Source organism: Canis lupus, chromosome 22, assembly GCF_011100685.1.
Source record: "Canis lupus familiaris isolate Mischka breed German Shepherd chromosome 22, alternate assembly UU_Cfam_GSD_1.0, whole genome shotgun sequence".
NCBI classification, from domain to species: Eukaryota; Metazoa; Chordata; class Mammalia; order Carnivora; family Canidae; genus Canis; species Canis lupus.
The window spans coordinates 50,294,035-50,306,792 of record NC_049243.1 but is presented as its reverse complement, the minus strand read 5'-3'; the positions used below and the strand labels follow the sequence as shown (position 1 = coordinate 50,306,792).

Genomic DNA, 12,758 nt, shown 5'->3' with positions numbered 1-12,758 from the left:
GCACGTGGAGAGATATATAAATAAATAATTTTTAATTTGTTGCTGGTATTTCGGTAGGAAAATCAGAAAACCATTTTAAAGGTCTTCAATAAGGGATTGGTACCAAAAAGGATACATACATGAAACAGAATATGCCACAGTCTAAAACGATGAGGTTAATTCAAATATAATACTAGATGAAATAGTTCTTGCACTCACAGAACTTACAGTCTTCTTTAATAAGGGAAACCGAAAGGGAGCAAACAAATCAACTGAGAATTGAAATAAATGTTACAAGGAAACAAATGGTACTGAGGGAGCAGGGAGAACACTGCTCAGAAAGGCTCCTTCTGGGAGCACCTGGCTGGTGCAGTCAGTCGAGAATATGACCCCCAATCTTGGGGTTGCGAGTTCAAGCTCCACACAGGCAGTAAAGGTTACTTAATAATTTTCTTTTTTAAGAAAGAAAAAAAAAAAACAGAAAGGATTCTTCTGAAATAAAATGTAAACGAATGCCTAAAGAGAACCATCACCACTACAGGAAAATTAAGGCAAAAGAAGTCTAAATAGAAAGAACAACAAGGAACAAAAATCCAAATTCAGAAGTTATTTCATATGTTCTAGAAACCAAGGACACAAGGTGAAAACTGAAGACAAAAAGCAAGAGGCAGAAAAGGACAGCATGAAGTCCAGGGGAAAGCATGGCCTATTCTGGTAGGACTTTCGGGACTCAGCAGAGTTCCAAATGCCTTGGCTCTATGCCGAGTAATGAGGACTGGGGTTCAGGAAGGTAACGCCTACACTCTAAGAATATGTCAAATGCAGTGCACAATGTGGGGGGAATCAAGTTGTAGCAGAATATTTATAGTATGACCTTATCTTTATTAGACAGAAAAACACCTTGGAATGCTCATAAAAGCTTATGCATGGACATATACAAAAACCTCAGCTTGAGTTACTGCTTGAAAGTAGGATAAGAGGTAGGGAAGAGGGAACTTTGACTTAGTGCTGCAGACACATACATATTTAACTTTTTTACCATTAAGATACTATTTTCACAATATAAAAATTAAATCAGCCACATTTGAAGGTGTCAAACTAATTAATTATTTCTAGGGCATAAAACATTATCAAGACAAAATAGTATTGCCAAAATCTGTTTAAACTTTTCAGGACTCCCCACTGCCTTAGAACCAAAATTCAAATCCTTTACGTGGTGTCAGTACTGGATCCTGCCTGCCTAAGTACCAGTCTGGTCCCCAGCCCCTCCCTACTTTGGCTTTCCCTCCCACCCTCAAGCCCACACAGGCATTCTCCAGCTCCCTAGCCTATATGCCATGTACCAGACCCTGAAGACAGGAGGGAATAAAAAAGGCACCATCCCAGTCTTCATGTAATTTATAGTCTAGTGGGAAAGGTAGGCCCTTAAATGACTATACAGCAGCTAAGAAACCATTATCAAGATGCATGTTACGCAGGAAAAGTAAAGAGGGCACGTGACAACAGAGACACTCTAATTCAAGAACAGAGTTCCTATGCAAGAGACTTGACAAATGAAAGCGTAGTAGAACAGAGTCAGGGGGACAAGGCCTGAACAGCAAGCCAACCAGAGAGTGAGGCATGGCTGCACAGGCCACAATAAAGAGGCTGCTGAACTTCAGCCTAAGAGCAAAAAAACAGAGTACTCACTATGGCTGCATTTTGAAGAATTTGAGTGTATAATTTACTTATTATTTTGAATATTGTCTACCCTCTGCATCTCCCTACCACATTAAAATATAAGCTCCATAAAAGCAGAAATCTCTAGCTGATTTAAATCTCTAACTGGTTCAGGAATAGGTTTTAAATTCCTAGAACTGTTTGGCACACAGTCATCATTCAATAAATAGCTGATGCTGAATGAACCAACAAACAGAATTTAGAGAGAGGCAAGAGAGATATGAGATTGGAAAGCAGCAGTCTGGAGGAGAGAAAAAATGACCATATTCTGTTAAACTCAGGGGTGAGTCTTCAGGTTTCACCAAAATCTCATTTTCTCCAGAAAGCCTTTGCTGTGTGACCAGATAACACTTTGTCCTTCAATTATGACAGCAATGACTAGGTCTACTGCTCTCCACGAAATCCCCAGAACTTAGCAAATCAATGCATCAACACGTTATTTGTTGAATTAATAAACTATCCATCAGCTTCCGCAGAAACAAGTCTGTTGTGATAATAGTCTCCTAAATGATCTACTCCAGGGCCAACAGAACTGCTCATCTCCACCATCATCCATGTTTGAAGTGAACAAACTTATATCCAATGAGATGTAGTGGCTTATTCAAATTGACACATTTAAGTGATACAGTAAGGAAGCACCACACAGTAGTTCAGACAGGAGCTAAGGAAACAAATAGGCTTAGGTTTTGCTTCAGGTTAACACAAAGCACACTCAGTGAAATACCACTGCTGCTGGGCAAAACAGCCCAATATGTACCCTTGTCTTTTAACCCTCAGTCAAGCACTTTTCTTACTGCATCCTGCAACTTGAGTCATGGGATCGAACCCCGCATCGGGCTCCCTGCTCAACGGAGGAGTCTGATTCTCTCTCTCTTTCCTTTTTTTTTTTTTTTTTAAAGATTTTATTTATTTATTCATGAGAGACACAGAGAGAAAGGCAGAGACACAGGCAGAGAGAGGAGAAGCAGGCTCCATGCAGGGAGCCCAATCTGGGACTCGATCCCAGGACTCCAGGATCATGCCCTGAGCCAAAGTCAGACGCTCAACCACTGAGCCACCCAGGCGTCCCCTCCCTCTCTTTTCCACTTGTGCTCTCCCTCTCACTATCTCTGTCTCTGTCTCTCTCAAATAAATAAAATCTTTAAAAACTAAATAAAATAAAATGTCAATTGAAGTACTTAGAATATTTGTTTTTATGTTAATACTACTGAGAAAACACTGGAAAGTATAAAACCAAATGAAACAAAATATTAGCAATCCTATTCCTATGGCTTCAAATCAGGAAGTAGGAAAAAGGAACAGTCAGTCTAACGATATGATTCAATTCAAGTCTCTGTGGTTTGTTCTGCAATTCCAGCCTATAATCCCAGTTTAAAGGAACCCACACGCTGGTTCTGAAGTTATTTACCACTTGGGAACACCAATGAGGTAAATATTAAATCATATAGGTTACAGAACAGCAGTTCCATGTGGGACCCAGGAAATTTAACAAAAATCTCCTACCCCTGGACAAGCAGAGCAGGACTGATTCCATTTTGTGCTACACCTGCCACCTCCTGTATGACCCCCACATGACCTGCTTATTGCTTAAGGCGCTGCCCCACCCTAGTCAAGCCGGTGGGCACACCCTAATCGGAAATGTAACCCTGCTTTGTGCCCGCCAAAACTGCGTGCCAATTCTGACCAAAGTAATAGGCCAGCTCAAATGGATACTATAGGCTAAGATGTAATTCAATTGGCCACCTGCATGTGGACCGACATGACTGTGCAACTTTCTGTGTATCCCATGGGCCACCGGCCCCTATAAAGCTGCTACGCCTCTTAGCCTCGGGGTCCAAGTCCCTGCTCTGCTGTGTCGGGTATACTTGGACCCAAGCTCAAGCTTGTAAATAAACCCTTGTGTGTTTGCATCGGTGTCAGCTCCTCGGTGGTTTCTCGGATTCGCAATCTTGGGCACAACATTCCAAAAATGGAGAAAGAGCAAAGACAGCACCAGAACCACTAACCATTTCTTTTACTTCCCTCTTACAGCACAATTTACATTAGAAGAGCTCAATCACTTAACCCAAGAGCAAAACAGTGAAAAATTCTGTTTAACAGAGAATATTATGGGAGGGTTGAGCAATGTTGCTATAACCAAATAAGCAGATCACAAAAATGTCAAAAGGAGCTAAGAAAAATCAAGTGCCTTTCCTACAAGCCTGTTTGCTACTACTCTCCAGCCCTCACCTGGGAGGCATCAAATGGTAAGAACCAATACCAAAAACATAGGTGCTGGAGACAGAAGGTGTGGGCTCCAACACCCGCTCTCAGACAGTGAACTGGTTACCTCCCAGGGAGCCTCCCGAATTCGGTTTCCTCACATGTAAGATGGAGATAGTAACAGTATCTATCTCATAGGGCCATTGAGAGGATGAAATGAGTCAGGGCTGAAATACACCAGAACGATATGCGGCACACAACGGGCTTGGCAATCTGTGATAAAACGGGCAGATTGCCCCCACAGAGTCCCAATTGTCCCTTGCCTGCCTGCCTTTAATTGGTCTATCTTGTGGGCATCATCCATCCTCTGATTCCACAGAACACAGAACTAATACTGGCATTACAATACTGCAAAAAATGTGCACCTGCATCCCCAGCACATGCCACTGGATCAGACGATCTGTGCACTCATTGTCTCTGGTGAGCAGGGAAGAGGAGCAGGGAATGGGAAGCAAAAACTATAATAAGGACAGGCAAACAGGCAAATTTAAACAGATATCCCTGATGCTAAACACCCAATTCACTCCTACAGTGACTCAGACCATACTTCTCCTTTCTCACTCACTACAGTAGAGCCTACATACCAACCCTGAATTCTGCACTCACTGGATGAGAGTCCTGCCACTCATTCACATGGGAAGCTACTTAAAAATTTACTTTCCTCAGCTTCTAGAACAAATTAGCAACTGTTTTGGGTTGGTGGGGGGGGGGGGGGATCATTGGTTCAATATACTATGGACACAAAAAGCATCCTCAAACTATTCTGCATTTTTGTACAAATTAAGCAAAACTCAACAGTCCTGGGTTCAGGAAATTGATTCCAGCTCACTGGGTTTTCCAGACAACTCTGAGTCAAAGAGAAGACTATGAATACACTCTCAAATCTTTCTAAACTTTACTACACATTTTTATAATTGTAAAACTGCATGGTAACCATAACTGAATTTTATTTTTTTTTTTCAAATAAAGGCTTTGAGGCATCATCGGGAGAGTCATTCTTGGTTTAGTAGGGGAAAAGTATACGTCTATTATTGTACTTTGTAATTACTAGGACATAGCTTTTCAATTTTTTCGGTATTTTGGTTTTTTAAATGATTCGCTTCATGCTAATTTGTGTTATTATTATTTGGCTCTTCCTGATAAAGCAAGAGTACAGTTTTTAAAATCTGGCTAATTGGGGGACAAAAACAATGACTAGTTTAAGCCTGTCCTTGAAATTTACAGACCTCATTCAAATACATTACCACGCTCTGCTCTGAGACATAAAGGACAACAGGAACTCAGAGAAGTTTAATGAATTTCTCCCAAAGTAAGAATGGTGAACAGGTATCACAACGAAAGGCGGTGAGTTTATTAGTGGTGATTGCTCCCTCTGCACCACTCCTGACGTGTACCAGATCAGAGAAGCTACAAATTCAGCCTCCACCAGGCCCTCCTCCACATGATCCACCCTGCTCCATCCTAATACTTTAGTTTAGGCCTCTATCATTTCTTTTTTGTTTTGTTGTTGTTTCAGATTTTATTTATTTATTTATTTATGAGAGAGAGAGAGAGAGAGAGAGAGAAGCACATCGATGTGCTTCAATGTGGGACTCGATTCTGGGACTCCAGGATCATGCCCTGAGCCAAAGACAGACGCTTAACTGTTGAGCCACCCAGGTGTCCCAGGCCTCTATCATTATCCAGGAAAAGCACTTTTAATTTACTGACCAACCTCAAGTTTTGCACTGCTCCAATCCGTTTTCCACATCACAAATAAAAGTAAGTTTTCTAATTATACAATTTTATCACGTTAACTTTTCTACAGGAAACCATTCAGAGGCTCCCAATGCCATAATAACCTACAAATCCAGGCACGTCGCAGTCAAGGCCACACATATCTGATCCTCATTTTTTCTCCAGCTCACTCTTACTACAGCCCCTGATGCTGCAGATCTGCACTTTTCCAAAGCTCCTGCAGTCACTCAGCTGCAAGCTTTAACAATAAGGTATTCTCACTGACCTTAGAGTTGTGTCTCCATCACCACCTTCACTTTTTATTTAATGAACTCACTACTACTCAAACTTCAGGCATCTCTTAGATAGCACTTCCAATGGAAGATCTGCCATGACACCCTCACACAGGTTAGGTGCCCTCCTACATGGGTCCCCTGCACTCTGAGTTTTGAATTATTAAAATGTATTCAATTGCCTACTTGTAGGTCAACTACGGTGACTTGAAGCTCTTTGAAATCAAGGCCTATAATTCATTATTCGTTGCTAAACAAGTGGGCTGGGCTTTCGAGACCCTGTCTTCCACCAGCTTCAGATGCATACTCTACACTAAGCTCAAGTTCCTGAGATTAATGAGATGTTGAATAGACCAGAACTCATTAAAGGCAAATATTTGATACCAGATGACTACTTAAGAATCATACCTTGTAACTATTTCTCTCTAATCAAAAGAATGACTCAAGAACAAAACATAATGAAAACCATTCCAGAAGACTCTTTAGTATTACACATGAGGTTTTAAAAGAATGCAGTTGGGGTGCCTGGATGGCTCAGTGGTTGAGAGTCTGCCTTTGATTCAGGTGTGATCCCAGGGTCCTGGGATCAAGTCCCACATTGGGCTACCCATGGGGGCGCCTGATTCTCCGTCTGCCTACATGAACGCCTCTCTCTGTGTCTCTCATGAATGAATAAGCAAAATCTAAAAAAAAAAAAAAAATTTAAAATGTGGTAAACCATCTCTATATACCCTCCATATAACAGCCTAAATATCCAAATGGGAAAGAAAGAAAGGTTTTAAAAAGCAATGTAACAAATTGAAACCACATTAATTTCAAGTTAGAGGTGAAAATTACTTGGGGAAAGAAAGAATACAGTTGTCAAAGAAAAAAAAATTTAGCCTCATTCAAATACAAAGAACTGTACAAACTCTAGAAGTATCTAGAGTTAACACATACATTCTTCCAATGGAAAAGTTTTGCTAATGCAATTGCTAAAACCACAAGGTATTCCAAAAAGTTACACTATTTGCATCAGCAAACTTCTATCTTCGTAAGTACCCTTAAAAGTAATCTTGTACCAACAAGTTCTAAACTATATTGTGAAAAACAATGTAGTTCCAAATGAATGTAGGGTTACTACACAGGAAACTAATAACCAAGCTTTAAAAAAGTATATACAACCTCTTATATCAAATAATTAAAAGTAAGCTACAAGTAAAACCACCCTGAAAACCTATAAGCGAAACTAAAGGGCAGTCCTAACATTATTTTTAAATGTTTATCTGAAAACTATAACCTGCACGTTCTATTGGGGCTTACCTACTTCAGGGAACAGGTGTCAAGAACTGTATACCATAAAGTTAACTCAGGTAATGATAACCTGCCATTATTTTAGAGTATGATTAGATCTTAAAGATCACCTAAAGCATAGGAGGAGACAAAACTAAAAAGGTAAGTGGATTTTTCTTCTACTTGCTACTTATCCCTTTCCAAATTAATAGCAGTTGCAAATTCAAATGCAGGCTGTCAAACACAGGCTCCCTAAAAAGACGACCACATTGAACAAGCAAAACCAACTTTATTATACCAACTACAGTTAAAGATACCATCACCTTGAGGCAATCTGGGAGGTTCCAATAAGTTGTTCTATTGAAGACCCTAGATTCAAAAACTACCCTAACTCAGATCCTTAGAAGCTGCCTATAGTTTATTGCCATGTGGACTTTCTCAATATGGCATCTTCCTTCATCAAGCCAAAAACTAGAATCTGTTCTCTAGTCTCCTAAGATGGAGTCTAATATAATGATACCCCCATGACTTATCCTGTTACCTCTTTAGATGGCTTGCTAAAACTATTTAAAATTGTGAATAGAGGGGATCCCCGGGTGGCTCAGTGGTTTAGAGCCTGCCTTCGGCCCAGGGCGTGATCCTGGAGTCCCGGGATAGAGTCCCACATCAGACTCCCTGCATGGAGCCTGCTTCTCTGTGTTCCCCCCTCCCGCCCACCCCACCCCCGTCTCTCATGAATAAATAAAATCTTTAAAAATAAATAAATAAATAAATAAATAAATAAATAAATAAATAAATAAATAAATAAATAAATAATATTTTGAATGGAGTCCCCACCCTCCCAGCATTCTCCTTCCCCATTCCCTGTCTTATATATCACCATTGTATGTACTATACATTTGATTATTTGTTTATTGTCTCTCCTTCTTCTATAGTATAAGCTCTATGAGGACAGGAATGTTTTTATTATTGTTGTTCATTACTACACCCATAGCACTTCAAACAGCATTGGACAAACAGTATGCACTTAAATATTTACTTAGTAGATGAAGGAATGAATGATTTAAAATGTGATGGGCAAAGTGTAGGGTACTAAGGGAGAATATAGCAGAGGGCCTAATCTAATCTAGACAGTCAAGGAATGCCTCTGGAAGAAATGTATGTTGAAGCTACCTAAACAATGAGAGACATTCAGGAATGAAGACAGAAGCAGAATCAACACATATGACAAAATTTAGTATAGAAGTTTCAAGAATCTGAAAATGTCATATATGGTTGGTATACACAATGTAAAAGGTAAACTGGCACCTTATCATTTTGAAGAGAAAAACAAAGGCTAGCTATTTAAAGGATTTAAATGAGTAGCCATTCAAGAGTTTTTAAACACAGGCATAGAATTGAAATTGGATTTCTGAAAGGTCGCTCAAGCTAGTGTTGAAAGTTAATTGGGGGGCGACTGGGTAGCTCAACCAGTTAAGCAGCTGACTCTTGGTTTCAGCTCAGGTAAAGCTCTCAGGGTTGTTGGACTGAGCCCTATGTCCAGCTCCCAGGGGAATATGCTTGGAATGCTCTCTCTCTCTCCCTGTACCCCTCTTCCTGCTTGTGCTCTCACTCTCAAAAATAAATAACTAAAACTTTCAAAAAAAGAAGACGACTAAGTTAGTTAGATGGGACCAAGACTAGCTGCAAAGAGATCAATTAGAAGGTTGACAAAGTAATCCAAATTAATGATGGTAGCTGGAAGTTGGGTGTTAGCGTGAGCAAAGAAAGCAAATGGATCAGAAAGATCTATAGGTGACTTCTCTCTAGCAATATTTTTCAAGAATAACTCTAAGTTTCTAGCTTGAGAAACGGTATAGAAAATACCACCACTTTCTCAGGCAGGAAAAGAATCAGGTTGAGAAGTTTATAGCAAGAGTCAGTAAACATTTTCTGAATGGCCCAGGTAATAAATATTTTAGGTTTGTTGCGTGACACAGTCTATCACAATTTCCCAACTCAGTCACTGTTAATGAAAAGGCAGCATTCAGCAATACATAAAGGAAAGAACATGGCTGTGTACCAATAATACTTTATTCACAAATCAGGTGAGCATGGAGCCATAGTTTGCCAATCATTAATTAGAAAGAAAATTATGAGCTTAGTTTTTAACTTGTTACTTTCAAGGTGTCTCAGGGGCATCAAGCAGAACTGCTTAAGCACTTACACATCCAGTTCTGAAGTTTAAGAGAGATCTAGCACAGATATGCATATAGATATAGACATAGATTTAAGATATGAGCTGTAAGAATAAATAAGGCTGCCCTAGGGTGAGAGTGTACAATAAGAAAAAATTTCCTACTCAGAACCCAAAATAAAACCACCATTTACAGAACAAAGATAGGAAGAACAATCAGCATGAAAACTAAGAACGAGCATTCAAAACAAGCCAAAAAACACAAAAACAAGACTAGAACGCAGAAGTGTGCCAGAAGTAGATATTTCAAGAAGGAAAAAGTGACCAAGAGTCTCAAATGTTCCGAAGAGATAAAGGGCAGGACAAACTAGGTAATGAATTTAGTGAGAAGGAAAGGTTGCTGGTAGCCTTTGCAAAAGAAATTGTCATGGAAATGAGGAAAGAAGCCAGCCAACCATAGATTAATGATTAACTGAAAAGTGTAGAAATGAAAGCAGGTAAGGACAAATCTTCAAAGAAAATGGAAAGACTAAGGTGACAGCTATGAAGTGATGAGGGGTTACTGTGCTCTAGGAAGAGAACAATCATATTTCTTTCCACTAAACTGGAAGCGCCATGTGGTGAGGGATCACGAGCATCCTTCCTGTTTATCACCACGTCCTTCCCACTTACTGATCCCAGGGATCAGTACACTTTTGACTAAGGATTTTTCATAACAAGGGTAATGGAAAAGACTAAAAGATGCGTTTTCAGATATAGAAAAAAAAATAATTAGTAAAGACTGTAGAACATGAAGGTTACCAGGGGTACATCTGGAACCTAACTAACATGAACTGGCTCAACTGAGGATGGGAGGATCTTTTCCTTGTTAACAGGAGAGAAGGGGCAGGGGAAGAACATGAATAGAGATTAAAGTAAACATAGGGGGATCCCTGGGTGGCGCAGCGGTTTAGCGCCTGCCTTTGGCCCAGGGCGTGATCCTGGAGACCCAGGATAGAATCCCACGTCGGGCTCCCGGTGCATGGAGCCTGCTTCTCCCTCTGCCTATGTCTATGCCTCTCTCTCTCTCTCTCTCTCTCTCTCTCTCTCTGTGACTATCATAAATAAATAAAAAATTTAAATATATATATTAAAGTAAACATAGGCAAGAAACTGAGGATATTAGTAGAGGCCAAGCTTGCTAACTGTCCTATAACACATGAAAGATACACAATCAAGAATCCCACAGCCCCAAAACTAACAATAATTGACAGTGAAATGAAAAGTTTTTGCAGACTAACCGAAATCACAAAGTTAAAGTCTACATAGGGACACTCTTCTTCTAATGAAGAAAAAAAAAAAAAAAAAAAAAAAACAGAACTTTTCCTGGGAAACACACAAGCACAGACACATACACACACACTTCAATTTCTGCATTTCTTTCCTAGAAAGCTTCAGCTGCTAAAACTGCGTACTTCCTGAGGACCTATAGCTGAAATCTATAATCATCTACAGCTACACCACTTTCCACCAGAAACACATTTATGATTTATGTTTTAGGGACACCTAGGTGGCTCAGTGGTTGAGCGTCTGCCTTTGGCTCAGTGCATGATCCTGGAGTCGAGTTGGGAGTCCTACATCAGGCTCCCTGCAGGGAGCCTGCTTCTCCCTCTGCCTGTGTCTCTACCTCTGTCTCTCATGAATAAATAAATATTTTTAAAAAAATAATAATAATTTATGTTTTATGCATCTGGACAGAAGCTCAACACAAAGATACATAACAGAGAATACAGAGAACATCATAATGTTTCAAACGTTAAATACATACCATCATTAAATGAAGTCCAGAGAGCTAAGAGAATATTTTTAAAATACCAAGTTTTTCCTATGAAATAAGAGTCAATACTAATCATGACTGAATGGGAGAAGATATTTGCAAATGACCTATCCAAAAAGGGTTTAAAATCCAAAATGTATAAAGAACTTATACAACACCACCAAATAATAATAATAATAATATAATAATATATATAATAATATAATAAATATATATAAATATATAAATATAATATAATAAAATAATCTGATTAAAAATGGGCAGAGAACCTGAATAGACACTTTTCAAAAAAAAAAAAAATACAGATGACCAACAGACACATGAAAAGATGCTCAACATCACTAATCATCAGGGACATGCAAATCAAAACCATGATGAGATCATCACCTTATACCTGTAAGAATGGCCAGAATCAAAAAGACTAGAAATAACAGGTGTTGGTGAGGATGTGGAGGAAAAAGAACCCTCATGTACTGTTGGTGGGAGTGCAAACTGGTGCAGCCACTGCAGAAAACAGTATGGAAGTTCCTTTAAATATTAAAAATAGAAATACCATACCATACAGTGATTCTACTACTGTGTATTTATCCAAAGAGAACAAGAACATGAATTCAAATATATGTACCACTATGTTTATTGCAGCATTCTTTACAACAACCAAGATATGTAAGCAGCCCATGTGTTAACCCATAGATGAATGGATGAAGAGGTGAAACACACACACACACACACACACACACACACACACACACACAGGGAATATTATTCAGCCTTAACAAAGACCAAGATCTTGACATTTAGGACAACATGCGTAGACCTAGAGGGTATTATATAAGTGAAATAAATCAGAGAAAGACAAATACCTATTTCATTTATATGTGGAATCTGAAAAACAAATAAACAGAATCATACATTCATAAACATGAGGAACAAACTGATGTGTCCAAAAGGGACTGGGGGGTTCAGAGATGGGTAAGTGGTTGAAGGAGAGTGGGAAGTACAGGTTTCCACTTACAGAATAAGTCACAGGGATAATAAAGTACAGCACAGGGGATATAGTCAACAGTACTGTAATAGGGTTGTATGATGAGAGATGACAGCTACACTTGTGGGGAACATAGCATAATGCATAGAGTTATAGAATCACTATGTCAAAAAAAAAAAAAAAAAGAATCACTATGTCATAAACCTGAAACTAATGAGACATTGTACACATCAATGATACTTCAATTAAAAAAACTAACCATGAAATATAATGCTTAAGTGACTTCTTGCTCCTTTTAACTTATATCATTTAAAATAATCCAGGGGTGTTTGCTTGGCTCAGTCACTAAAGCAGGTAACTCCTGATCTTGGGGCTGTAAGTTCAGGCTCCATATTGGGTTTAGAGATTACTTAAAAATAAAATCTTTTAAAAAATAAAATAATCTGGGACACCTGCATGGCTCACTAGTTGAGCGTCTGCCTTCGGCTCAGGTCGTGATCCTGGGGTCCTGGGATGCAGTCCCACACCTGGCTCCCTCTG

The 12,758-nt window shown here is 39.3% G+C and overlaps 1 protein-coding gene across 5 annotated transcripts in view; it reads right to left on the bottom strand.

Moving 5' to 3' along the window:
• PCCA (propionyl-CoA carboxylase subunit alpha) overlaps positions 1-12,758 on the bottom strand; it is a 462,758-nt gene that overhangs the window by 283,716 nt on the left and 166,284 nt on the right. The gene's annotated exons all lie outside the window — the stretch shown is intronic.